The sequence below is a fragment of the Apis dorsata genome, unplaced genomic scaffold (genome assembly GCF_000469605.1).
Source record: "Apis dorsata unplaced genomic scaffold, Apis dorsata 1.3 scaffold_74, whole genome shotgun sequence".
NCBI lineage: Eukaryota > Metazoa > Arthropoda > Insecta > Hymenoptera > Apidae > Apis > Apis dorsata.
The window spans coordinates 140,098-150,804 of NW_006263372.1; the positions used below are offsets into that span (position 1 = coordinate 140,098).

The following is a 10,707-nucleotide window of genomic DNA, read 5'->3' on the forward strand; positions in this document are numbered from 1 at the left end:
AACCTAACCTACAAATTGATTCATGCTATATTATCAAATGGCATTATATACTTGTAATATAACTCATTATTATAAAATAAAAAAAGAAAAGTAAAAGAACTATACATGTGTATATTCACTATACATGAAAATTTCAATTAAAAATGAAATCTAATCTATAAATTGATTCATTACAGCATCATCTATCTAACCAAATATCAATTATATATTCATTATCGTCATATTCCCGCAAAATTTGCAGTATATTCGTGAAATTTAACATGTATCTTGAATTATGCCAGATTTAATTCCCAAAAAAAACCAACAATCAGATTGAAACGCAAAATCAGTTGAATTATTGCCACTACGATAAATATGTGTAGAAGCCTATCGTATCTCACATAACGGTATATATCGTGCAATGGAAGTTGACCGAGAGATTTTATCTTCCACTTCATAAAACGAGGTGGATTTCGATCTTCTTGTAAGCGCGCATTTGTATAGGCTGATCCACCCAATTGGAACCACTTGGCTGACGTTTGTAAAGTTGCCAAGAGGGATTCTCTGGCATTGGACGAGCGAGAAAAAGGAAATAAATGTCAGAAAATAAAATTAAAAAAACATGTATCAAGTGGAAAATGCGTGTTTGATATATCTTTGAATTTACATTTTTTTTTAAATTATATTAATTGAAAAATCTTATGAAGAAGGAAGTATTATTATTTTCATAAAGACTATTATTTTTTTCAATATAATATTCTAAATAGTTTAATAAAATATATATTGTATGTTCCTAAAGGATTTATTTGGGATTTTCGTTATAAAAATTTATAATCAAAATTAATCACCAGAAGATTACAGGCTGGATAAATTGGCAGCTTCGTTCGTTCCGATTTAATAGCACCAGATTTTTTCTTTGAAGGAAGAAAAGCAAAAATAGAACGGATATATCCATCTGGAAGAAAGCAAAATAAAATCGGCTTAAAGACCACTCTTAATTCAACGTAAAGGAAGATTCTGCTAAGGTGTCTGACCAGACACGTCTTCCTCTACTTGAACATCAGAAAAACTATCTCTTATTCAAAGATTAACACCTTGTGTCCCAATGGGAAAAAAGAAACGATATACAGTCGGAAGAAGCCTGGATAAGAGTTTCTTCAAATGAAAAGCTAGAATTCTAGATCAAAAGAAGATCAAGTTTAATTTTTTGACTTAGTAGATCTTGCAGAGTTTGAACATACAGTCAAACATACATCATGTTGAATTTGTAAGTAAAAAATTATTTAAATATTATGTTATATTTGTTTAAATAAAAACTTTTTTAATAGATTCGTTAGAAAAAAAAAATAAAAATTATAAAAGAAATTATCAATTGATTAAATTTTTCTTTTTATTTAACAAAAAAAAACATTTTGTTAAAAAGTTATAATAAATATCAATATCAATAATTATTTAATTATACAATTAATATTAATTATGTATATAAGCATATATACAAAATTGTGATAAGTGATTGTTTTTATTTATAGTAATTATTATCATAGTATCATCACAATAATATTAATGACAAAATGACAATAAATAACAATAATTTCAAAAATATGTATACGATAAGGCATCTTACAAAAGATGGCAATATAGTTATGAATGGGAAAAATAAACATAATAGTAAAACATAGAACTAGTTAAAACATAGAACATAGAGATAGTGCCACATTATAGTTTAACACCATTAATAAGAATTTCAGCCATGAATGAAAGAAAAAGGTTTGTACTAATTCTGACCATAATTAAGCAATTGTATTAATTATGTATTTTTTATTGTCATTTTATTCCTTTTCTTCTTATTCTTCTTTTTTTTTATATTCCATGAGATTGAAAAACTCCAGACAAGAAAAGCCAAGGATGTATCGCGGTTTATCTCATTCACGGTGAAATTTAAATCTAACCGAGGAGTCTGAGGAGTTTCATCCTTCGTCGAGAGAGCTGTCCTCGCGTAGGAGGTCCGCAAGGTGAGCAGATTGTCGGTTGGCTATCGGAAATATTTCCCGGCTCCGAGAATTTATCGGGCGTCTGCCCGGAAATATTTGAAAATTCCTTCGACGCTCGCTGCGAAAACGGCGACCATAGAGAACAGAGCCATTGGAAGAGGTGTGTGGGTGGATACGAGGGGAGGCATCTGGATCTAGGATATTTTTCACACCTTAATTAGTACGGATAGATAGAAGACAGTAAAATGTCAGAAAATGTAAATTTGATTTTGTGAAAATTTCTGAATTGTTTTTAATTGAGATTTTTAAATAAGATTTGATTTTAATATTATGATTTTGTAGTGGAGAATTAATAATTATTAGTAAGTATAACATTATTTTAAAAAAGTTTATCAAATCTATTCGTTTTGTTAATTTAGAATTAAATTAGAATATTAAATAATTAAATAAAATTTTCTACTAGCTTACTAGTTAAGAGATACAATTAATCCAAATTTCCAAAATTTTAGGTTAAATTATATTTTAAAATCATATCATCTCTTAAAATATTAATGTATTTTCCTAATTCATAAAAACGTGAATCTAACAAATTTATTAAATTAATTTAAGGTAATATCTAGATGACAAACTACACTGTACTAATCTAAAAATATAAGAATAATACGATATCTATAAAATATATATAAATAAAAAAATGGACAAAAATCTAATTTATCTAAAAATATTATCTAAAAATATTATATATGAAAAATATCATAAAAACTTTTTTTAAAAAACTGAATGGAAATAAACTATAAAAGTCAGAAAGAATTTCAATTGTAATATTAAATCTTATATAAGTAGTCGATATTTGAAATATTTTTTCAGATCTCGTCTGTCCACATTGTCCAATAAATAAATAAAAGAATTACTACTCGATAGAAGCCGGCGTGAAATCGGATAAAAGTTGTAAACGTAGCTTTCGCGCGCGCGAGAAATCCACGGAAGTTGTAAATTATGAAGAACAATAGCCTTAAACAGTCTGCAGATGCGATAAGAGGACGTTTGAATCACGTCTTCTTCTTTGGAGTCTGAATAACCGCATACTATTCGAAGATACGAGTACCGGAGAAGAAGAATGCTGATTCCGTTGGTGTCGACGATTCCACAGAAAGCGTTGAGTTTCATTTCTGTTCCTCGACCCCTTGTAGCTAGTTTAGAGCGTTGGAAAAGCAAAAGATAAAACGTCTACGTGGAATATGAAATTCATCTTATTTGTTACATACCAGAATATTTAAACTGTTTTTGCATAACAATATCATGAATAATAAAAAAAATAAAAATAAAAATTGCCAGAAAAATTGAGATTATTATCTATCATAAGATTTTTTAAATTTCTTTAATTCAAATTAATTTTAAGTTTCTGAAATCTCAATATTATGATACTTCAATTATTGTATCTTGAAATTAACAATTTCTTTTTCTAATCTCAAAAATATGAAATTCCTTAAACTTTACTAGAAAGATATAATAAATTCAATCACATTTATAATTTTCAACCTATCACATTTTATCATTCACAAATAGTATTAATTTTTCTCTCAATCTCTAGAAAACCCAAAATTACAAAATTCCCTATATATCACAACATCAGCATAACCTCAAAGATCATTTAAAAATTTCAACCAATCATTTAACGCTGTAACGACAACTTATGACATGGACTGTCATATCAGTCCCACTATAACCTATTTTCAACATTTTCGAAATACGAGATACAGAAGAAAAAATGGAAAAAAAGAACAAAAGAAAGAAAAGGACAACTAGGAGGAAAAAAGCTATGATTGATCAAACTAGTGACGTGAGTGGGAATGAAGAGAAACGAGAGGGACTCGATAGCCCTGAGAGGACATACCACTCTCGGTAATATAAGGTGGCGGAATAGATTACGACCCTTCACCCTCGATAGTACTTCTCTGCTCTGTTGGGGACGGTCGCCGCCCTTATTGCGAAAGACCACGAGTTTATTGCGAACGACTGTGCGCCTCGTTCACCACCTACCCGATTTATGGGGATATATAAGCGCATACCACCGACAAATTTCCCCATAATAACGTGGACCCACTATAACGTCCTTTCATCAACACTTTTCTCGATTTTACTTTACTGGACGTTCAGTTATCCAGAAGTAAAACGTTTCCATAATCGTAATTATGGATTCAGAGGATTCCCGATAGATAGTAGATCCAAGTTGATGATTGAGTATGGTTGAGTATTCTTTTCATATGTTATTATTTCTAAGTGAAATTAATCTTTGAAATAGCTCATGGGAATGTTCGTGTGTCTTAACGGTCTCCGCTTGGGTGAGGTTATTAAGCATGGGAAATTTATTTGATTATAGGTGGTGATGATTACTGTAACTGTAAACTGTTTTATATCATGGATTATGAAGTTGAAAGATATGTTTAGTTTTCCAGTTTAATTTGTTTCATGAGAAGAATCTATTTTAGAATTATTGAATAAATGATATTTGGTAAGATTTTAATAATAAATTGTTAAAAGTTAAAAAGTTAAAAAGATATTTATAAATAAAATTAAAAAGATTCTTTTAATATTAAAATAATTTTGATGATAAAACAAATGAGATATTTATCTATTTTAAATTCTAGATTCCATTTGAAGTATAAAAAAAGAAATGTATAATTTACAATTTGTAACTTGTCAATTTACTAATATTATTATTAAATTATTTTGCAAGAAGACGATATTAATATGATATAATCTACAAATTTTATCAATCTATATTATATTACATTTTAATAAGGAATTTATTATACCTAAATTTCCACTCAAAATTCTTAGGATATCTCTTATCTTTCATTAAATTTTAATATTTAATATAATTCATGAATCTTGAATGTATTTTTTTTTTAATTTTAAGTCAAATTGTTAATACTATTATCTCTTAATATTTATGCAATTTTTTTTTAATTTTCAGAAAGAATATAATAAACTTTCAAAGACTTGAGTAGAGGTGCAAATTAAGATACGAAAAAAAGAAAATAATTGTTTAAAATTTTATTTAATTGCCGAATATTTTATTTAACTTACTTTCATTCGACCATTTTCTACGCCGAAAATGAAAAGTTATTACATGCTGTTTTAATACGGACCAGTGCGTGCTTTCAAATATGTACACTCAGAAATGTTGGATGAAAAACTTGCAACCGTGTTCATTTCATCAGAACAGTATGCCAAAAAGAATGTTACACAACATGAGAACGAACACAACCTGAAAGCAAGATTACACGAAGCACGTGTTTATTCGTATTTTTTCCTCGTATTCATACATATATATCATGACTTTTATAAAGGAAAACTATTTACAAATTTTTATAATGTAATACTTAAGAATTTTTAATTTTTCAAATATAATTGAAATTTTTTATCATTATTTTTTAGTTTTCATCTAAGAAATATTAATTTCGTTTTTTGAAAATTTAATATTTATTTTATTATTATTAATAAATTACCCTATAAATTATTGTTAATTATTAGTTTAATACGTAAATTAGTTTTACAATTTTTCTATTTTTTTTTAAGACAATTTTTTCATTTTTCATATTATTATTAAATTTTTATTTTCAGATATACATAACAATTGTTTGGGTAAAATTTACATTATAGAGAGACAAAGTAATCGACAATTAAGCGATCCGATTAATTCGTATTTGCATTTTCCTTGGAACAAGGTTGAATCGATAGAATGACGACTGTTCGATTCTTTTCGTAGCGGAATCGTCATTGAAAGTACACACGAACGAGGTCGGAGATTGCTTCGTAAATTCTTTTAATACTCGACCTTCTGTTCGGTAAAAGGGCGGCCGAGAAGGGGTGACTTTACGGATCAAGGGTGCCGAGCAACAAGTGTGATTCTAAGGGGGTGCTTCAGGGTCGTCACACGGCGGTGCTCATTGTGGATTTATCGATTTACCGCGTTGAAACAACATTCATATTTAAACAGAACAACATTCATATTTAAACAATTCTTCTTGTTCTACTCATATGCACATCGCGTTTTGTATTCGGAAAGTTTTCAAAGTGAAGATATTTATTTGAATGATATATAACATTCCTTATAGAAAAAAGTATTAGATCATTAAAAAAAAAATTAATAATTTTAACAAAGATTTTAATAATTTAACAAAGATTAAATTTAAAATTATAAATTAAATTAAATTTATATTATTATATTATAATTTATATAAATTAAATTAAATTTAAAGATTTAATTTAAGAATAATTAAATATTATAATCCTAAATAGTTTAGTAATTTTTATAAACGATGCATTATATATTAAAAAATATATGCTATATTATATTTAAAAAAATACAAGTTTACTTTCAAGATGGATTAAAACAAAATTATAGTATTTTATATCTTTACGTCGAATTCATTTAATTTTTATTTGAAACATTTTTTAATATTTCTAAAAATAAGTAAAATATTATTATCGATAAAGTTAGTAAAGAGATAGAGTAATATATATTTATTATATATATTATCAAGTTTATATTTATATTTGTCATATCATTTACAAAAAAATGTCTCAAATTTTGAAACAATTTCACCTCGAAAGCCAAGATGCATTGTTTTGTCGAGAGACGAATTTCAAACATAAGGGTGGTTTTGCCCCATCGAAGACCGAATTCTATTAAGCAAAACACGATTCGCTCGTTGTCATCGTATTTCATTCTAATTCGAATCTTACAGGGGGTTACAGAACGTACGTGCTCCCCCATGCAACGGTTGAAGACGGATGCGTAGGGTGGTTTCTGGAATGGTAAATACGCTTCACTCCCCTCGGTACTATTGGCTCTTATCGCGTTTCTGAATTGTTTTTCGAAAGAGAAATGTGAGCATAAAACGACCCATGATCGTTATCGATCCTATCTTTACTCCCTAACTTTATTGAAATAATTTCGATGCCATTTTAATTTTATATGTTTATAAAATATTTTTTCTTTTTTTTTTTTTTTTAATATTGAGATACATAGTTAATCAAAAGTTGTTTAGTTTTTGTTCAAAACATTCTTTTGTCAAATTATTGAAAATGCCTGAAAAATTATATAAATTACTGTATATAATATTATTGTATATATTTTGCATATATTATATCTATTATGATATCTATATATCTCTTGATTCTATAAGTCGAAATAAAACGAAATTACATTAAAAGCATCATTTTCCAAAGAATCAAATTTGAAAAATTTGAGAATTTTAGAATTCTTTATTTCATTCAATCTTTCATCAAATTATTTATACTATTATATATTAAATCATAATTCCACATTTTTATCCACTACAAACTATCCCCATTTATTGCATATTCTTAAAAAAAAATTCCCTAAACATAATACTTCTCACGTAACCAATTTCCTTTTCAAAAGAAAAACGATCAGTTCAATCTACAATGTTTACGTGTATCGAGGAAATAAGAAGAAGGCATTGATTAAGAACAAGGCGGGAAAACGTTCATCGATTCATCACTGAAACCCTTTTTCTTTTATCCTCGGTTTCACGGCGTTCTTCTCCTCGATTTCCACTATTGGCAAAGCGATAACTCGGTACGTCGGTCATAAATCAAACTGCCAGAGTGTTTCACCTAACCTCTCCAACAGGAAGCTTCCTCCACCATCTCCTTCATCCCGTGGCAAATGATCCGCGACCTTTCACTGCTCTTTTTATTCACTTTTCTTCCTTTTCTTCCCTTCTCTTTTTTTTATATTCTCCTTTTTTTCTCTCTTTTATTCACGGTCTTACCGCGTCATGAAAAATAAATCCCTGGATTCAGGTTCAGGGCTTTGACATTTTGGTAAATTACTCAAGCCTCTTTTGTATTGTTGCACAGAGTGTTTCCGGATATGCATGAAATATCGACAGATTGGGAAAATGTCAGAAGTACATAAGCTCTGTTTTTCAATATTTTTTGGTTGGCAAGATTTATTCAATTGTACGAATTCGTTGGTTTTGATTTGATATCATTCTATATTATTTTCAATATTTAAATCTGATGATATACATAATGAAAACATAATGAAAAGTCTATAATTTTATTCATGTTAGATTTGAGATAACTAATAAAGAAATTTTTAAATTTCTATTGAAGAAATTATATATTAACAATTAATCAAAAAAGAAATTTAATTCAACATTTTCAATTTTAACAATTTATATATACAATAATATCAGACATATCTATCAATTTTAAATTCATGAAAATTTAAAAATTTTCTCGATGTAATACAATTCAATCTTCATACATTAAAATTATCTAAATCTAGCCCAATTGTAATTACAAATCACAAGGCCTCCATTTAGGTGACACTCTTTACGTACCAAACAATCCATCAACTTTTCACGCAGTTCCCGCAACTGTACTCCGCTATAATATTTACGACCGGTAATTTCCTAGCAATTACCACTACTGTCACATGACAAGACTCATTTAAACCGTTTTCATTTGTCGCCCATCCTTCTTCGCGCTATAAAAATTGCTATCATCACGAAAGAGAAGAAAAGAAAAAAAAGAGAATGAGCGTGACAATTAAATTAGACTTCGAACAAGCGCGACCAAGCTTGTTTAGGTTAGGTCTGTTTTAATGTTCGTGATTTGCCGGCGAATTTTAATTGCACTGTTGTCAAGTGAACGAGGGCCAATTTTCATTGGATGAGGACTCGTTTAAACTCTGGGTGGAAACTGGTCCAATAGGAAACAGGATATTGTCGGTGAGACAAATAAAGCGTAGTAATCATAAAATGTGGCATTGAAATTAATTTTCGAATTAATTAAATTTTAAAAAAATAATGAATTGAGATTATACAATATAGTTCAAATAAAATGTTAGAAACTATTTTTTTATAGAAAGTATAAAAATGTAGACTTTGGTTTTTAGTCGTTTATTTTGATATATAGAGTGTTTTTAGAATAGAGAATAATAGAGAATTTTTGTAAAAGTTTGATATATAAAAATTTTTATATATTAAATTGTAATCAATTTAAATTTATATTAGATAAAAAAAGATGAGATAAATTGAAATATAATCATCTTACAAATTTAATTAAGAAAAAATGAAATTGATATATTTATTTGTTTCTTAAAAAATAAGTAATAAAATTTTATTTATATTTTGTATGAAATTCTGAAGAATTATATTTTTGAAATTATTTAAAATTTTTAAAATTATAATATAAAGATTTGTAAAAATTATATCTAATGTTATTATATTATTTTAAAATTATTAAAAGTCAGAAAAATTTTTAATTCAAAATCATAGAAAGATCAATAACTCATTTTGACATCATTTATTACTGTATTAAATTTTTTTTTAATTAATTCAAATCTAAAATTATGTTTAAAATATTTTTCTATCAGATCATTTTACTATACTCTTTCTCAAAGCTAATAACTTTTAATTGATTGTCTAATAATAATCTATAATATAATAAATATTATCATAATATAATATTTACATAACATAATTAACTTACAATTATAAATTATAAATTATGCTATATTATCCATCAAAAAATTCAAAGTTCAATATACAATTCATTTTTAAATCAATCGATCTGATACTTCAATTTGGAATCTCATTACATTTACTAGATTATACCATTTTTCATATAGTTAATAATCATACATGTTACACTTGAACTTTGTACCTTTGTATCCGACCGAATGAATTATCTTTTCCGCGTATAATTTCACGCAGGTGCATAATTCTAAACAGTGAAACGAAGAAATAGAAGTGCAAAGATGATCATGTCCCGTAATCCACGATGGGAAATCTTATATTCTCTTCCACTTACATCGCTACGTGACCGAGAGCTTCGATGTCAATGAGATAAATGGAATTTGTTTTTTAATGACGGAGGTCGAGAGTTAGAAATCAAAGATTTTAATCTTCAATCAAATCTTTAATCAAAAGTGGCCCGAAAAGATTTAAGTTTTGTATTGTTAGATGGAATCGTATATCAGCTTGTCCTAACAATAAGTGGCCGAGAAGTGATTATAATATGGATTAATATTAGGATATAATATTCAGCTATATTGGATATTTTATGAAAAATTATAAATCAATAAAAAAAAGCAACTTAATATTAATTTTTTAATCTAATGATAGAATTAAGATAAGAATAAAATAAAATAAAAATATAATAAAATATATAATATAATAAAATATAATAAAAATATATATACACCTTATACATTTTCTTCAACAAAATTTACTCAAAAGATTTAAAAATTATACTACACTAACACAATATAACCTATAATATATATGGATCAAAAATAATCACTATATTGTTATTTAAATTACACTATCCAAGTATCAACACATAATTTATAAAATATCTCAATGGTCTCCAACTCCATAAAATGTCTTATTCAATCGCGATTATGCCGCATCCTGCATAAACGAATTCCAAAACAGTCTGAGCACCACTGTGAGACCACCTTGTAAAGTTGGAGAAAGACAGCGTAAGCCGGATGCACGAGCAGAAGCGAGAAGAAATGAACGACAGAAAAGCGAAGTGGAGGGAAGGGAAGAGTTTAGGTTAGGATGCGCCAGGCCAGGAAATGCACTTGACGCAGCGTCGCCGCGGAGGATGAGTCATCGGAGATACGGAAAACCGGTTCGCCACGACTATAAGCCTTTTCCCTTGGCAGCACGTCTCGAGCCGATTC

The 10,707-nt window shown here is 27.8% G+C and overlaps 1 long non-coding RNA gene across 1 annotated transcript in view; it reads right to left on the reverse strand.

The window, feature by feature from the left end:
• Positions 1–6,548: 6,548 nt before the first annotated feature.
• LOC116184886 overlaps positions 6,549–10,707 on the reverse strand; it is a 16,119-nt gene continuing 11,960 nt past the window's right edge. Inside the window, exon 3 of the long non-coding RNA XR_004149544.1 lies at positions 6,549–6,559. This is a non-coding gene — a long non-coding RNA (uncharacterized LOC116184886). The remainder of the gene's footprint in view (positions 6,560–10,707) is intronic.